This window comes from Bombus affinis, unplaced genomic scaffold (assembly GCF_024516045.1).
Source record: "Bombus affinis isolate iyBomAffi1 unplaced genomic scaffold, iyBomAffi1.2 ctg00000075.1, whole genome shotgun sequence".
NCBI classification, from domain to species: Eukaryota; Metazoa; Arthropoda; class Insecta; order Hymenoptera; family Apidae; genus Bombus; species Bombus affinis.
The window spans coordinates 272,448-287,122 of record NW_026108825.1 but is presented as its reverse complement, the minus strand read 5'-3'; the positions used below and the strand labels follow the sequence as shown (position 1 = coordinate 287,122).

The window sequence follows — 14,675 nt, the reverse complement described above, 5'->3', positions numbered from 1 at the left end:
CCGCCTGTGTACATTTAAGAAGCAGAGTTTTCCATAAAAATGCGGCAATCGAGGGATGCGCGATCATAGCCAAATAGATTTGAAATTGATATGGAAACGGAAGGTTTCCGTTGCAAATCATGTTAGCTCAATACGTTTATCAGCTGATTGACAAATTCTGTGATCACTATCCGTAGAAATTTTCGCTCGTTCTAATAATCGTCGAAGATATAATTCTAATGTAGTATCGTGGGCAAAAGGCCCAAGATATCGGCCGAACCGTATACAAAGTGGCGAGAACCGTGGCGCCGTCGAGTACATCAATGTGTCGTCTGTCCTTTCGAGTGGACAGTTTTGTGGAAAGAGTCTGCGTGACCCTGGCCACGGGGTTTCGGGACACGTGTTCGATGGGACGAGAAAAGACAAAGAGACGCTAAGGGTAGAGTTAGTTGAGACGCTAGCGAGAACGAATGCAAAAGGCGTACAGTATGAGTTGAGAAGCGAGAGCGTGCGAATGCAGATGCCGAAGACGAGAGTTGTAGAGTTGCTAGCGTTGTAGAGAGATCGAGTTGTTAGAGTTATAGAGTTGCGAGAGTGATTTGAGTGGAATAAGACTTTTGTGTTTTAGTTCAAGTTGAACATTTATCGTTCTCTGTCCAATTAATCTCTGTTATTTTCATTTATCTTAATAAATAGTATTAGGAGAAGTTTACAAATCTAAATTATCCTAATCTTATCCTTTTTTTCCGATACTACACTAATTTGATTCCAATCTCGCGAATATTGCAATTTGGGAAGCTAATGAAAGGGGAAAGCCTATAAAAGCGTGTCGCGATATCGACGCGACAGGTGCTTGCCAATTTCAATGGTGTATTTGCTCGGTTTGGTTCTATATGTTCTCTCAATTTCGTTATGACATCGTGCAGAAATCAATTCCTAACGATCACCCTTTATATTCACGCGGAAATTTTAATCGCATCCAAATGTTTTTTGCGCTTTAGAACTAAATTAAGATTATCCACGAACCTTTAAGAACTTTTTCGACTTCTTCGGCAGTTCGCAACTTTCACGAATTACTTTCGTAGGACGCTGAACTTCAACATCAGCACGGCACTTGTTCCTTTCCGTTCGGTTCATTTGTACACGAACTAATGAACGGAAATTTCGATTTGAAAGTTCAAATTCTGTACCTAATTGAAAAAGTTATATTCTGGAGATTGTCACAAAGTGGATAAAGTTTCTCGTTAACTTCGTACCTCAAGATATCCGTCGTGATGAGTTTTCGCGTTACCAGAAGGAAGAATGCGAAGTGGAACACTTCTGTAGCTAAAGAGTTAGAGAAATGGTCGCAATAGATTTGTCAAACCCTGATTCTTCTCCTTAGATATAATCAAACCACAAAATCATAGAAAAATTATCGAATTCACGCCATTTATTTTTTTTAATTTTTTACTTGGGAAAGTACTTTGTTATCAAAGATGGCTATAACGTGTCTGAAAGGTATAAGCAAATTGCAGGTCGATTATCGCGAAGATATAGTCAGTTATTTATCTCGTTGATTGCATAACACAATTTTTAAAACATTTGACTGTAACAAGAGACGAAGACAATAGGATGATCAAACGTACAAATGAAATAAACTAATTTGACAGTATTTTTATGTTACTTGGATCGAACTATGCGTAGTATAATAATTTTATTCATAAACTTACATTCAGAAGAAATATATTTTAGTCTATCTCTGTTCACAATGCCTCGCATATGTTTGCTATGTTAAGAAAAAAGTTGTATTATCAAATGATGACACTATGCATTTAAGGATTAATAATTTATACCCAAAAGATTACCTCGTGTACTAAGTGGTTTCGCATGTTCTTCTACTTCCAGGAAGCGGTATTTACATTTTAGAAAACCCTTTAGCCACGCGAACTTTGCCTTAGAGTCCCGCTTTGTGAAGCTTCGCGCGAACATTCCATAAATTATAGACCAAAGAAAACAGCCTGCCTTGAAAAACTACGAAACCAGCGCCATTATGTTTCTATAGTGTATCGTGCATTTACTCGCCTCAAATAGCTTGAATGTATCGTAGTATTTTATCTACGAGCCTATTACCAACGTATTACGAACGTGTATTGAGAATATCTCTTTCATATCAGAAAATTTTCAGCTTTTACACACCAAGGAAACGATCCACCGATGCAATTTCTGTGACACAGGGACGATCGTTAGGGAGAAGTTAAACGATCCCATAGCTCATAAAAGAATATAACAGAGAATATGGTCGATAAATATACGTAAAGTGAATTTCGGATCGGATCTTCCCTGTAATGGTTACCTCTTAACAGTCCCCCATTTCCTTCGACGCGGCGATGTATCGTTCATCTTCTTCGTTAGGACGACGTCTCGCGACACTGTGCATGGTTCTACAAATCATTATAATTCGACACAACATTTGCGAACTTGCGTGAATATTCCATTCAAAACGCTTTAAAGTTTAATCGAAGCTGAGACATTAATTAAAGTTACACAAGCTGTGGAATATCTCCGCATTGCAAACGTGGAAATAGTATGTTCATCTATCGATACTTAATGCTAGTTCATCCGTAAACACGACATCGACAATACATCAGGAACTTTTTTCTAAAAGAGCACGCTTCAAACTCACAAGTTCCGACTAGTAAATAATTAATGGAACCTAAACCATAGCTTGGACTTTCCGAATACCAATTTCTGGTTACCCCGAAATTAATGGGCCACCATTCGGTTTCCATTGCAATATCATCTGCAGTACAGAACGCTATGAATGTATTGGAGCTTCTATATAGGTATTGGTTTCTACATACATATGTATATTATTGATTAAAATGTTCCCATACGCTGGTGCGTAAGAACACTCTTGAAGATATTTCATTTGTGGTTTATCTTAATATAGTTATTACCATTATACATACACGTTGCGTCGATACGATTATCTTATTTGAAATTATACATCTTTTTTCGTTAGAAATGTCTTCCCTTCGTATTAAATATAAAAATATTTATTCCAACGCATTGTCCATTGTCTTGTTAAAACGAATAAAAACAGAAACGTAACAATTGTATGAGCAGGAATCAACGTCATTATTTAACTCGTAGAATATACTTGAAATTAATCGATATATTTTAATACCGTTGTTATCACTCGGATTAGCTCGTTCTAAGAAATAAGCTAGCTCGTTCTAAGGTATTTGTCCATTAGTTTCTGGAAAGTGTTCTAATGTTTGTACACAGAGAACCTCCAAAATAAGCACATCTCTCATATTCGACCAAAGTTTTTACTATTCTAAAACAGAATTACAGTGGAGTATGTTAGTATGAATATAATTGGTTTTAGAGCGTGATTCAGGTATTCGTTCCAGATCGGCTAAAAAACAAATTTATCATTCAATACACATAAGATTGAAATACTATCGAGTTAGTTTATTAATTTTTCTGTATCGTATATCCGTGTATAATATCAAACTGGGCAAATTTCCTATAACAGGTACAGAGATTCCAACACTCGTGAAAAGGATAAATCAATATCGTAATATCAGCTGCTTTTATTGTGTATTGATTCTATACATGAAACCAGATTATCGCCTTTAAGAATAAAAGAATAAAATCGCGTTTTTCGCACGACTGGTCGAATTTGAACGTGAATGAATTTGCGTGGCCCATTAGAATAGATCGTTGAAACGTAGTTATACATACATTGTCCATTTTTCGGCCATACTTCATCGGCAATCGGTTTCAGTCCGTTGATCGTGGCACACCATAGAATATGTATATGACAGACGTATTTTTACAACGTTAAATCTGCGCATCGCAATCGCCATTTCGCTCGTCGCGAGTACGACCAGGATTGTCGTTATTAAAAAATTACATTTAGTCGCGTCCCGCTGCGTTATATTTACAACATGACACCTGTTACTCTCTGTCGCAACGAATTCACGGCATTTCAGTCCGAAGCAATTTCGAATAATCACTTTCAGCGACAAGGCGGATAATATTCGCATAACGTCATTAATATCAATTATTGCAAATACTACTGCAACTATGAATGCAATGACAATCCTTTTAATTCCGTGTGCGAGCTATAGTAGTAGGGCGATTTCTAAATGCCTGTCGATATTTGCCAAATTTTGTATATTTTACTTATGCAAAGAAGAGTATAATGATAATAGTATAGTTTATAAAATTGTGTATCGCTTGCATACCGGAACAAGATGATTTTACTAGTGCATTATCGGAGGGAGTTACATTTTTAATAATTATAATATTTCTAATAGTCTATGTGATTGGATTATGTCAAACTTGACACATTTCCGTGGCATTCTGTTTTCCGTAAATTTACTTCAACTGATAGAGTCTGACACAAGGTATACTCCTTCTATCACGATCATTTCTCTTTGCGATCGAGAAATTCCAAAACCGCAATTCAATTTCACCCTACCATATTCCGAATGTCGAGGGCATGGTACTGGTGCCATTAACGGGTCTGAAACTAGCAGATTGAATGTTTCGATCGCAAGTATGAGAGTTATTTTTCAATTGCTCTAAGAGAACGTAATACGATAGTTCTCCTTTCATCTGGGATTGTAGACGATTAAAAAAACACTTTGAGGACTACATCTTTAACACGATACTTGTAACAAGATGATGAGGAAAAGTGGGCGACATTTATAGTGTATCATTCAACAGGTCAAAATATTCATACACAAAAAGATTTACAGCTTATTTTTCAATTAATAAACAATTTAATTTTGCGGTAAAAATTTATGAATTACGGCTTTTTCTCTTTATTTTACTCGAACTTTACGTCCCTTGTTCCTGAGAAAATAAACGACGATAGAATTTCCATTGTTATATATTTAATTACTATTTGACTCAAAATGAGAAACGCGAGATGTGAATAGAATGAAGAGAAAGTTTCATCAGCTGATTCATCGATCTATGCAGCTATCGGTGAATTTAAAATGATTTTCGAATAACTATCCTGGATAAATATTTATTTCGAAAATAATTCGTTAACCAACTATGTATATTAAAAAATAAGCCTCGAATAATATTTTTCTATATAAGCGTTTTTTCATTACCTTCACGTTTGACATGTAATATATAAAATCCTATAAATATCGTCCACAGCTTTAACACCCTGTATATCCTTTTATACCATGGCCAGGGTTGCTTTACGTTTCACTGACTGTTTGAAAACTAAGTTGGACTCTTTTAACGCATGGCACGAAACTCGTCACACGTTGTATTCGCTTCAAACTCGTTCACGAAGTTCAGGCGTAAATCTAGTCTGATTCATGGGACATGGAACATCGCGCTGAAGCTGCAGAGATCTTCGTAAAATTCTACAAACAGGGAATCGAAAGGAATATATTACCAGTCACGAAATCACGAAGGCGTGATGAAATCGTTGGAAATGTTTGTGAAATAACGAGGTTTCAGCGCTTCTGCGACGTGGATAAATTAAACTCAGATGGTGCAATTTCTTTCGAACGCAATCGATTTCGTTCCATTTCTCTTATTTATCAAATCCGTGAAATATCACTTCGACACCACGTTTAACTTCGCCGGTAACGAAGCAAGACAATACGTAGTTTCACAGACGGGAGAATCGTTATGGGGAGCCATAAAGTTTCGAAGAATACGATCGTGCAAGATACGCGACTCAGCTCGTGAAATTTACACATACGTTCATCGATGGTATCGTTACTACGTATAAAACACTGTTTCCTAAGAAGATAAGAAATTCCTTTGGAAATCAAACGATGTAGAACGAGATTTCATTAATTCGTGTGTATCTGCGTTTTACTTCATTAGAAGAGCTAGAACTCCTTTTCAAGTATCGTTAAAGCGATATCGTTAGTATTCGATTGGTATCAGGACATCTATTACACATTCGATTCACGTGGAAATTAAACTGACCAACTCTATCAACTTTCATTGTTCGACTTCTGAAAAATTTTTTCGATAACAGTCGTCTATATTGGTACGAAACTGAAAAAACTTTTAGAAATTGGAATTACGTATTCAGCTTGCCTTCAGAATTATTTGTTCTTTTGAATGCTGCTACTTTACATTATAAACCCTTACATTATGATAGTCAATCTGGAATTATCTTTCCAGCTGTAAATTTTTATATTGAACCATTCGTTCATTTCACCATTAGGTAGTTGAGGACTGCTGCTATACATGTCAACAATAGTAACCTTTTTCCATGGAAAATTGACTTTCTAAACAATTTGTAGCTTCTATTATAGTAGCTTCTATTCTAATTACTTTTGTATTGATTTCTCGTCAGAATATGAAGTTTCGAAATAGCATCGACGAGCATTTTCGAGTCGAACAGTTCTCAACAGCGTCACGCAGGCTGATTCTTTACCACACTTGTCTCAACAAAATTTTTTACATAAAAACTCTGTTCTTTACTAGATGTTTATAATATCTGACAAAAAATCTTATTTTTTTTAATTTAGGAAAAGAGACTAGACAAAAACAATAAATAATTATAATATTTGAACTGAACCAGGAAGTAGGGAAAATACTAAGGGATATTTGGTAAACAGACTTTTATTCACATCGAATTCCCTGATATTAAGTTTCTGGAAAACTGCATATTATATATATTTTTAAAATGTTTGTCCCGAATCCTCATTCAAACGCCGCACTGTAGAAGCTGAGAAAGTGGCCTGCAGACGTGCAAACGTAGCCCGCAAGCGTGCGAACGCGGCCAGCAAATTCTGATTTTTGTCCTAAATCCTCATCTAAATGCCGTACCGTGCAGCGTTCGAAGTTCTCGTTGTCGTTGAGTTTATATCAATTTAAAATGGTAGAAAGGTCATATAGCAACGCGATCGATCTGATTAGTTTTTGTTGTGCCGCGGTTCGTTATCGAGCATCCAGATATGGACGCGTGGGTTTTGCATGGGACAAAAGGAACGGCGTATCGGAAAATGAAAAATCACACTATAGCGCAAGGCTTATTCCTTTCCATTTCCAACTAAAATATTTTGAATGATAAATATAAAAGAGACTTATTTATTTATACAACGTTTGAAAATGAAAATAAAATACATAACGCATAGTTACATACATAACGCATAGACGTGGATTTATTCTTTTACAGATGGCTTTGAATTCGAATGTGACGAGCCTGGTCCAGGAGAGTGGGTACATTCCATACATCCATCGCCCGGAAACCTACATAGTACCTGGGATATTTTTAATAATCCTGATAGTGGGTGTATTTGGGAACGGACTGATGATGATTACATTGGGTGCAGATTCGGCTGCAAAAAATACATCCACTATCTACATATTTTCGTTGGCTCTGGGCGATATTTTGGTAAGAAAGTACAATATGTGTATATATTATCTCTAATGTATCATTTAAGACCGACGTTAAAAAAAAGGATCTCTGACGTCGAATAAAATGGAAAAAGATTTCGTGCACGTTTGAGAAACGTTCAGATGGACAAGACGTGTCGAAAGTTTCCTCTCGTAAAATATAAAATGTATTCAAAATTTCATAGCATAAATTTTGTAAAAACATATTTCTACATGAATAATTAACTGGGTAGAATTAAACTAATCTACTATTATTCTTGCAAGCCACAATCAAAAGATTCATCAGCTTACTAACACGGAAGGGATAAATATTTAATTGTACTTCTTGTGGTTATGATTCATACATCTTGAAAAAGCCATCTGCTACCCATTGTATTCCGCGTCTAAATATATATAATAAATCAAAATGAATGTCCAATAAGTTGGAAATAAATTGCGACAAAGCTGGAATGGTAAAAACTAACAATCCATGAATATTCCGAATATAGATGAGAAAAATCTTTCCTTCCTTCGTCGGGATCCTTTTTTTTACATTTCGATTTCCCGTCAATCGGAAAATGTTGCTAGGACCCCATGTCATTTGTATCCCGGCAATATATCGAATTTATTCAGACTGTCGGATCGCGCGTATAAATCTGTCGCGAGCGAACATCAGAACATCCGGTACTTTCTCCGTCATCGATTTCGCGTAGAATGTAAGTAGGTACGATAACGCACGAAAGCATCTGAGGGCCCATCGTAGAAAATTTGTCTGGATATATATTATGACAGTTTTATTGTCTTTACCGACTGTCGTGGTTATATTGATAAAATGTATTATATCGTACAAATACGCAGACATTACTCTTTATTATCACATATAATATAGAAGAATTTAAGTCTCCTAGAAATGTATAATTATTCTTGTATAATACAATATATTTTTATATGATATAGCGATTTCTGTGAATTGTATGCTTGAAATAAATATCTTGTAACTTCTATACATGTTTTTTAGTTTGTTACATATATTATCAATATGATCATAATGGTCTAGTAACGAAATTTCAAAATTTTTTCTATCACACACGTAATACGTTCATAAAAATCTCTAGTGTATTTTCGAGCTATCGCGGGGAGACGCGGTCGTTAGAATACGCGTCAACGGGAGTCGTAAATTCCCGTTACGATTAGAATGATCGACACCACGAATAGTTCGATCCCCGTATTTCGATTAAGATAATAGGGGTGATTCAGGTATGATAACACTGTGGCTCACAGAGTTAAAATATATATTTCCAACACTTAGTATACACGATTGAGTAGATATAAACACTTAATAACTTATCACGCTGCGATCATATAGATATGAAAGTAGCACGGTATGAGACTTAATGTTAGAAGTTAGGCGTTAGATCTTTGACAGTGGTAGGAAATTCTGAGAGATATAGGAACGGTGAGAGTTATGCAGGAACTCTAGTCACCGTGAGAGACGATGGAAAACACTGAAGCTTATTCTAATGTGAATACGGAGGAAAGCTTGGTATGGGTGTGCCCTTTGAACGAAGAACGCGGATTCGTTGCTTACATTTTTAGTTAGTAAAGTGAGGGCAATAATCCGCGATGTCGATTGGTTGGGACCAATGTTAGGAAGGAAGAGAGGAGGAAGAAACCTCCTACCAACTTGGGTCCTAGGCGACATTGTTTACAGGGAAACTCAGATTTTTCGTTAGGTATATCTCCGCTTTCTTCGTAATTCTTAAGAGCACATAATAAACCCAAGGACCTTTCTAAAAACCGGCCGAAAACTCTTCTGGAATTAGAAAGTCTTTTCTGGCAAACAGATGTGCTTAGGCCATGTGTGCGAACAATGCAGCTAGAATTGCAACTTTATAGTGGGTCCTTGGGCCTATGGAGTGTTAGAAGGACGGCAGGTAGACCGCTGGTTGGCAAGCCGCGCGGGATGGCGTGCAGATGTGTTGCGCGACAGAACATCTAGAAATATTCAAATATTTTCATAAATAATTTCTAAAAGAAGCACATGCTATATGAGACCTTGAATCAGACGTTAAAATTCCGTTGTTCTGGACACGTAATCGTGGACCAATAGCGAGTTCGATTATAAACGCGCTTATTTTCGTGGATATCGAGCTTACTTTATGATATATGTAGCTATACATCTTGATCCATGGACAATTTATAGCCGGACGGAGAATAATCAAAGATTAATGCGATCCATACGATATCATCTGTGAAAATCATAAATAAATATTTTCTCGATTATAGTGTTCGAACGATCATGCTTAAACAAAAAGAAAATGTGTATTTCACGATTAACACTGAGAAAAAAGTGCAACACCATAATTGAGTGTTCGATCATACGACGAAATTTGTACATCCCGCATGAAATTGCAGAAAATTCGCTTAATCTACATTTTTTATTATAATATTCAATACAAAACGTTCCTGTTAATATCCCCCTTTTATCTCGAAATTCATCAGAGACGTCCGTATTACAGACGAAATTTAGCGAGTTAATGAGGGAATCTTTTTTTCGCAAATTGAGTGAACGTTACACAGTATGATAAAAGGACGTGGGATGTGAATTCATCACGAATAATTTTAATAGATTTTTCTGTATCATAATCGCGGATTGTTTTTATTTTAATTTTCTCGATAACAATGAATCCTGATAAATGTTTTCCTAATAATTTTACTATATGCTCGATGCCGTACAAATATAATATCAAGTATTGTTTATTTTATCGCTCTCACCTATCGAAATGTCGAAGGCGTCGTTTTCAACGAAACAGATTTTCAAACGTTTCCCATATATTCGTAGAATTCAATCAAATTTCGCAAAATTACAGAAAAATATTCAAATAAAATTTCGATAAAGGGTTTTCAACGAAACAGATTTTAAAACGTTTCCCATATATTCGTAGAATTCAATTAAATTTCGCAAAAGTACAGAAAAATATTCGAATAAAATTTCGATAAAGGGTAGATTGAATAACACGAGTACAATTGACCGTGGAAATACAATACAATAAAATACACGTGTATATTTTTAATTTTAATTTTCGGTTATTTCAGGTGATCCTAACGAGTGTACCACTCACGTCTGTTATATTTACATTCGATTCATGGCCGTGGGGACAGACAGTTTGCAAATTATCGGAGTGCGTCAAGGATATTTCAGTCGGTGTCTCAGTTTTCACTCTGACCGCGTTATCAGCCGAGAGGTAAGTTGTCAAACCCAGTTACGGTTGAGGAAATTGTTGTCTCAGGGATAGGCTGGTCGTCCTAACTTTAGTGAAGTTCCGCCCCATTAATGGACCAATCGACTCTTTAATCAGTAATCGAAATGAAATCTCAAACGTCCAATTTCCTTTTCGCTATTAAGAAAATCAATTAATTTACATTAATAAGAAAGTTCAACGTTAAAATAAAGTATAACTGAAGAATTCATTTAATCAGACATCATTTAATCTTAACCCTGCAATACTGCATTTATAAACAATCCAATTAACGCTATATTGAAAATTACATATCATTTTATTAACACAACGCTTATTTCCAACAAACGATACGTTGCTAAATAATTTTGATTTCTTCCATGTCAAATAATTATCAGGATCTATCTGCATATTTGAATTAGTATCGTTAGTGACGTTTAATAAAACAGAAGGCGTTAAACACCCTTGTCCAATAGTAATAAATTTAGTAATAAAGCAAATAAAATAAAATAATAAATAAATTGTAAAACAGAAATCTATATATAATCTAAGATTTCTATCTTGCCAACATATTAATATTACAGTTGGTACATTTGTTGCACGAGACAGCTCGGAACGTATAAATAACAACCATTTCTCAACAGTAATAAATACACGCACAACAGCCATCTGTAAATGAAACATTTAAGTGGGGTATAAATTACTCCGTTCTATAGTATTTCAGGGTTAAGGTTTCAATAAAAATTGATTTACAAATAAAAGAAAGATATGCTCGTGTTGCATCGTAGGTACTACGCGGTCGTAAATCCTCTTCGGCGCCATGTAGCCGGGATGAAAGCAGTACCATTGGCGCTACTAATAGCTTGCCTTATTTGGGTGCTGGCGATTGTTTTGTCGATGCCTGCTGCTCTCTTCTCTGACGTGATGGACGTCGACATAACAACTAACTCCAGCATCCACATCTGTAACCCTTTCCCCGTGGAATTGGGTGAGTATCTCACACGCTGAAATATTGGACATTTCTCCGTGTTTTCATTTCACACCCACGAAGTCGTATTAATTTATTTCTCGTTCTGAAACGCAGGGGCAAGCTATAGGAGAGGGGTGGTGCTGTTCAAGTTCCTGGCCTATTACATCATTCCCCTATTCATCATATCAGCATTTTATTTTCAAATTGCACGACACCTTCAACTGTCCACCAGGAACATGCCCTGCGAATTATCTGCAATGCAGCGGCTGGAGCAAATTCGATCACGCAGAAAGGTAGAGTGAATCGATATTATTATGAAATTATACAATTTTCAAGTAAATCTAATTTTGACACAAAAGTTCTATATTTGGTATACAAATATTTGGTATACAGGTATACCAGTGAAAAGGTGTAGAACAGAGAAATTGAAATTGCTACCTGTATGATATTTTTATGAAATTACGCTGCTTATATATGCAGTCAGCTTGGAAATAAATTTAAATTGTAATAAATTGTTACTTAGACTGTGATGTAAATTGAGTTACAGCTATAAATTATTTACTTTGAAAAAATTTCACGCTCATCATGTACCCGAGTAACAAGGTGCAAGAAGAAGCGGAATTAATTTAGCGCAAATCTCGAGTCGATGGTGCAATTGTTATAAACTATACTTTACTTACGCAATCTTCGATACGATCAATAATAAGATTATGTAATACGACCTTAAGCCAATATACGGTTAAGCATCGATGAAACAAGTCTAGTCCAACAACTAGAAGAAGGCGTTCCATAACTTCCGGGATAGAATGCTAATTATAAATCATTATAGATCGGGATATTCTCTGGCAATATCTTTAGCATGTAATCCAATTTCACTTTCCGTATTGTATTTGAATGAAAAGTGACGGTCGATCATCTTAAAGTACATCGACGTATCAATGACCAATGAAGTTTCTTCAACGAGCCAACTCTACGTCTTCCTCGTTTCTGTTGTATATAAAACAATAATTTATTTGAAAACTTCGTACACAATTTAAGATGAATATCGTTCGCATATTTGATCAAGTCTTTCGACCAATTATTATTTCAATCGAAATGTATTCCTTTTTATGCAACGTGAGTACAATGGCTTGATCTAATACACCAAGTCAGTGTATTAAAATACTCGATAACAGAAAGTCTTTGTTGTCTGATTTAAAAATCACTTCACAGGCGGCTCGATATTCTGATTCACTTCGACTAATTCGATAGAAGGTGGCATCGAAGCGTGTCTAGCGAAGATACGACAGAACCTTCAATAACCACGGTTCTTACTTCTACTTTTCCAATGTTTTCATCCGTCAAATGCATTCAACCGTTCTCTATTCCATTTTGATAACAAAGAGCCATTTCGTAGTAGTAATAACGGTAGCTATGTTTCGTGAAAATAGAGTTTCGAGATTAATACAATTTCATGGAACAATTCGGACAAATAATATAATCGATTGGCCTATAAATACAGCGATGACAAATCACCTCTAGATAACGGCTGAGAATTACGCCTGGACGAGAGATTCGATTTAACTACTATCCGCTGGCAATCCATACCAAGACACGCTGTATGCGAATCAAAATGATCCATTCGCTCGAACGACTACGAGTTATCGCCTCTTTATTTTTCGTAGATGCTAGAACGCCTGCACTCTTCCCAGATTTGTTCCTCGGCTGTGAAAAGACTATTTCTCTTGGCGACGTTTTCTTCCAGCTAATCTCCATTTATCTTTCTGATAAAAAAGACTTCTGCGAAAGAAGTTAAATATCGAACTTGAGAATTTATTTAACGTAATATTTCAAAAGTTGAGGCAAAGGCGTATTATCTAACGACAACGGTGTCGAGACGTTGAAAGCATATTTACAGGATCAATTGAGCGATGACTAAATCTGCTAAGGTCGCGGTCGATCTGAGGCAGATACCTGCGAAATCTTATTATAGATATTGTAGTATCGGGAAAAAGGGATAGGATTAGGATAATTTAGATTTGTAAAATTCTCCTAATACTATTTATTTAAGATAAGTAAAAATAACAGAGATTAATTGGACAGAGAACGATAAATGTTCAACTTGAACTAAAACACAAAAGCATTCTATCCCGGAAGTTATGGAACGCCTTCTTCTAGTTGTTGGACTAGACTTGTTTCATCGATGCTTAACCGTATATTGGCTTAAGGTCGTATTACATAATCTTATTATTGATCGTATCGAAGATTGCGTAAGTAAAGTATAGTTTATAACAATTGCACCATCGACTCGAGATTTGCGCTAAATTAATTCCGCTTCTTCTTGCACCTTGTTACTCGGGTACATGATGAGCGTGAAATTTTTTCAAAGTAAATAATTTATAGCTATAACTCAATTTACATCACAGTCTAAGTAACAATTTATTACAATTTAAATTTATTTCCAAGCTGACTGCATATATAAGCAGTGTAATTTCATAAAAATATCATACAGGTAGCAATTTCAATATCTCTGTTCTACACCTTTTCACTGGTATACCTGTATACCAAATATTTGTATACCAAATATAGAACTTTTGTGTCAAAATTAGATTTACTTGAAAATTGTATAATTTCATAATAATATCGATTCACTCAACCTTTCTGCGTGATCGAATTTGCTCCAGCCGCTGCATTGCAGATAATTCGCAGGGCATGTTCCTGGTGGACAGTTGAAGGTGTCGTGCAATTTGAAAATAAAATGCTGATATGATGAATAGGGGAATGATGTAATAGGCCAGGAACTTGAACAGCACCACCCCTCTCCTATAGCTTGCCCCTGCGTTTCAGAACGAGAAATAAATTAATACGACTTCGTGGGTGTGAAATGAAAACACGGAGAAATGTCCAATATTTCAGCGTGTGAGATACTCGCCTAATTCCACGGGGAAAGGGTTACAGATGTGGATGCTGGAGTTAGTTGTTATGTCGACGTTCATCACGTGAGAGAAAAGAGCAGCAGGTATCGACAGAACAATCGCCAGCACCCAAATAAGGCAGGCTGTTAGTATCGCTAATGGTATTGCTTTCATTCCGGCTACATGGCGGCGAATAGGATTTACGACCGCGTAGTACCTACGATGCAACACGAG

At 36.0% G+C, this 14,675-nt stretch overlaps 2 long non-coding RNA genes across 2 annotated transcripts; both read right to left on the bottom strand.

The window, feature by feature from the left end:
- Positions 1 to 1,501: 1,501 nt before the first annotated feature.
- Positions 1,502 to 2,407, bottom strand: LOC126927156 (uncharacterized). The gene is made up of 2 exons (XR_007715227.1): positions 1,827 to 2,407; positions 1,502 to 1,747 (listed from the first exon to the last, which is right to left on the bottom strand). It is a non-coding gene; the product is annotated as an uncharacterized LOC126927156 (long non-coding RNA).
- A 4,613-nt stretch (positions 2,408 to 7,020) lies between these two features.
- Positions 7,021 to 11,585, bottom strand: LOC126927143 (uncharacterized). The gene is made up of 2 exons (XR_007715215.1): positions 9,332 to 11,585; positions 7,021 to 8,447 (listed from the first exon to the last, which is right to left on the bottom strand). It is a non-coding gene; the product is annotated as an uncharacterized LOC126927143 (long non-coding RNA).
- Positions 11,586 to 14,675: the final 3,090 nt, after the last annotated feature.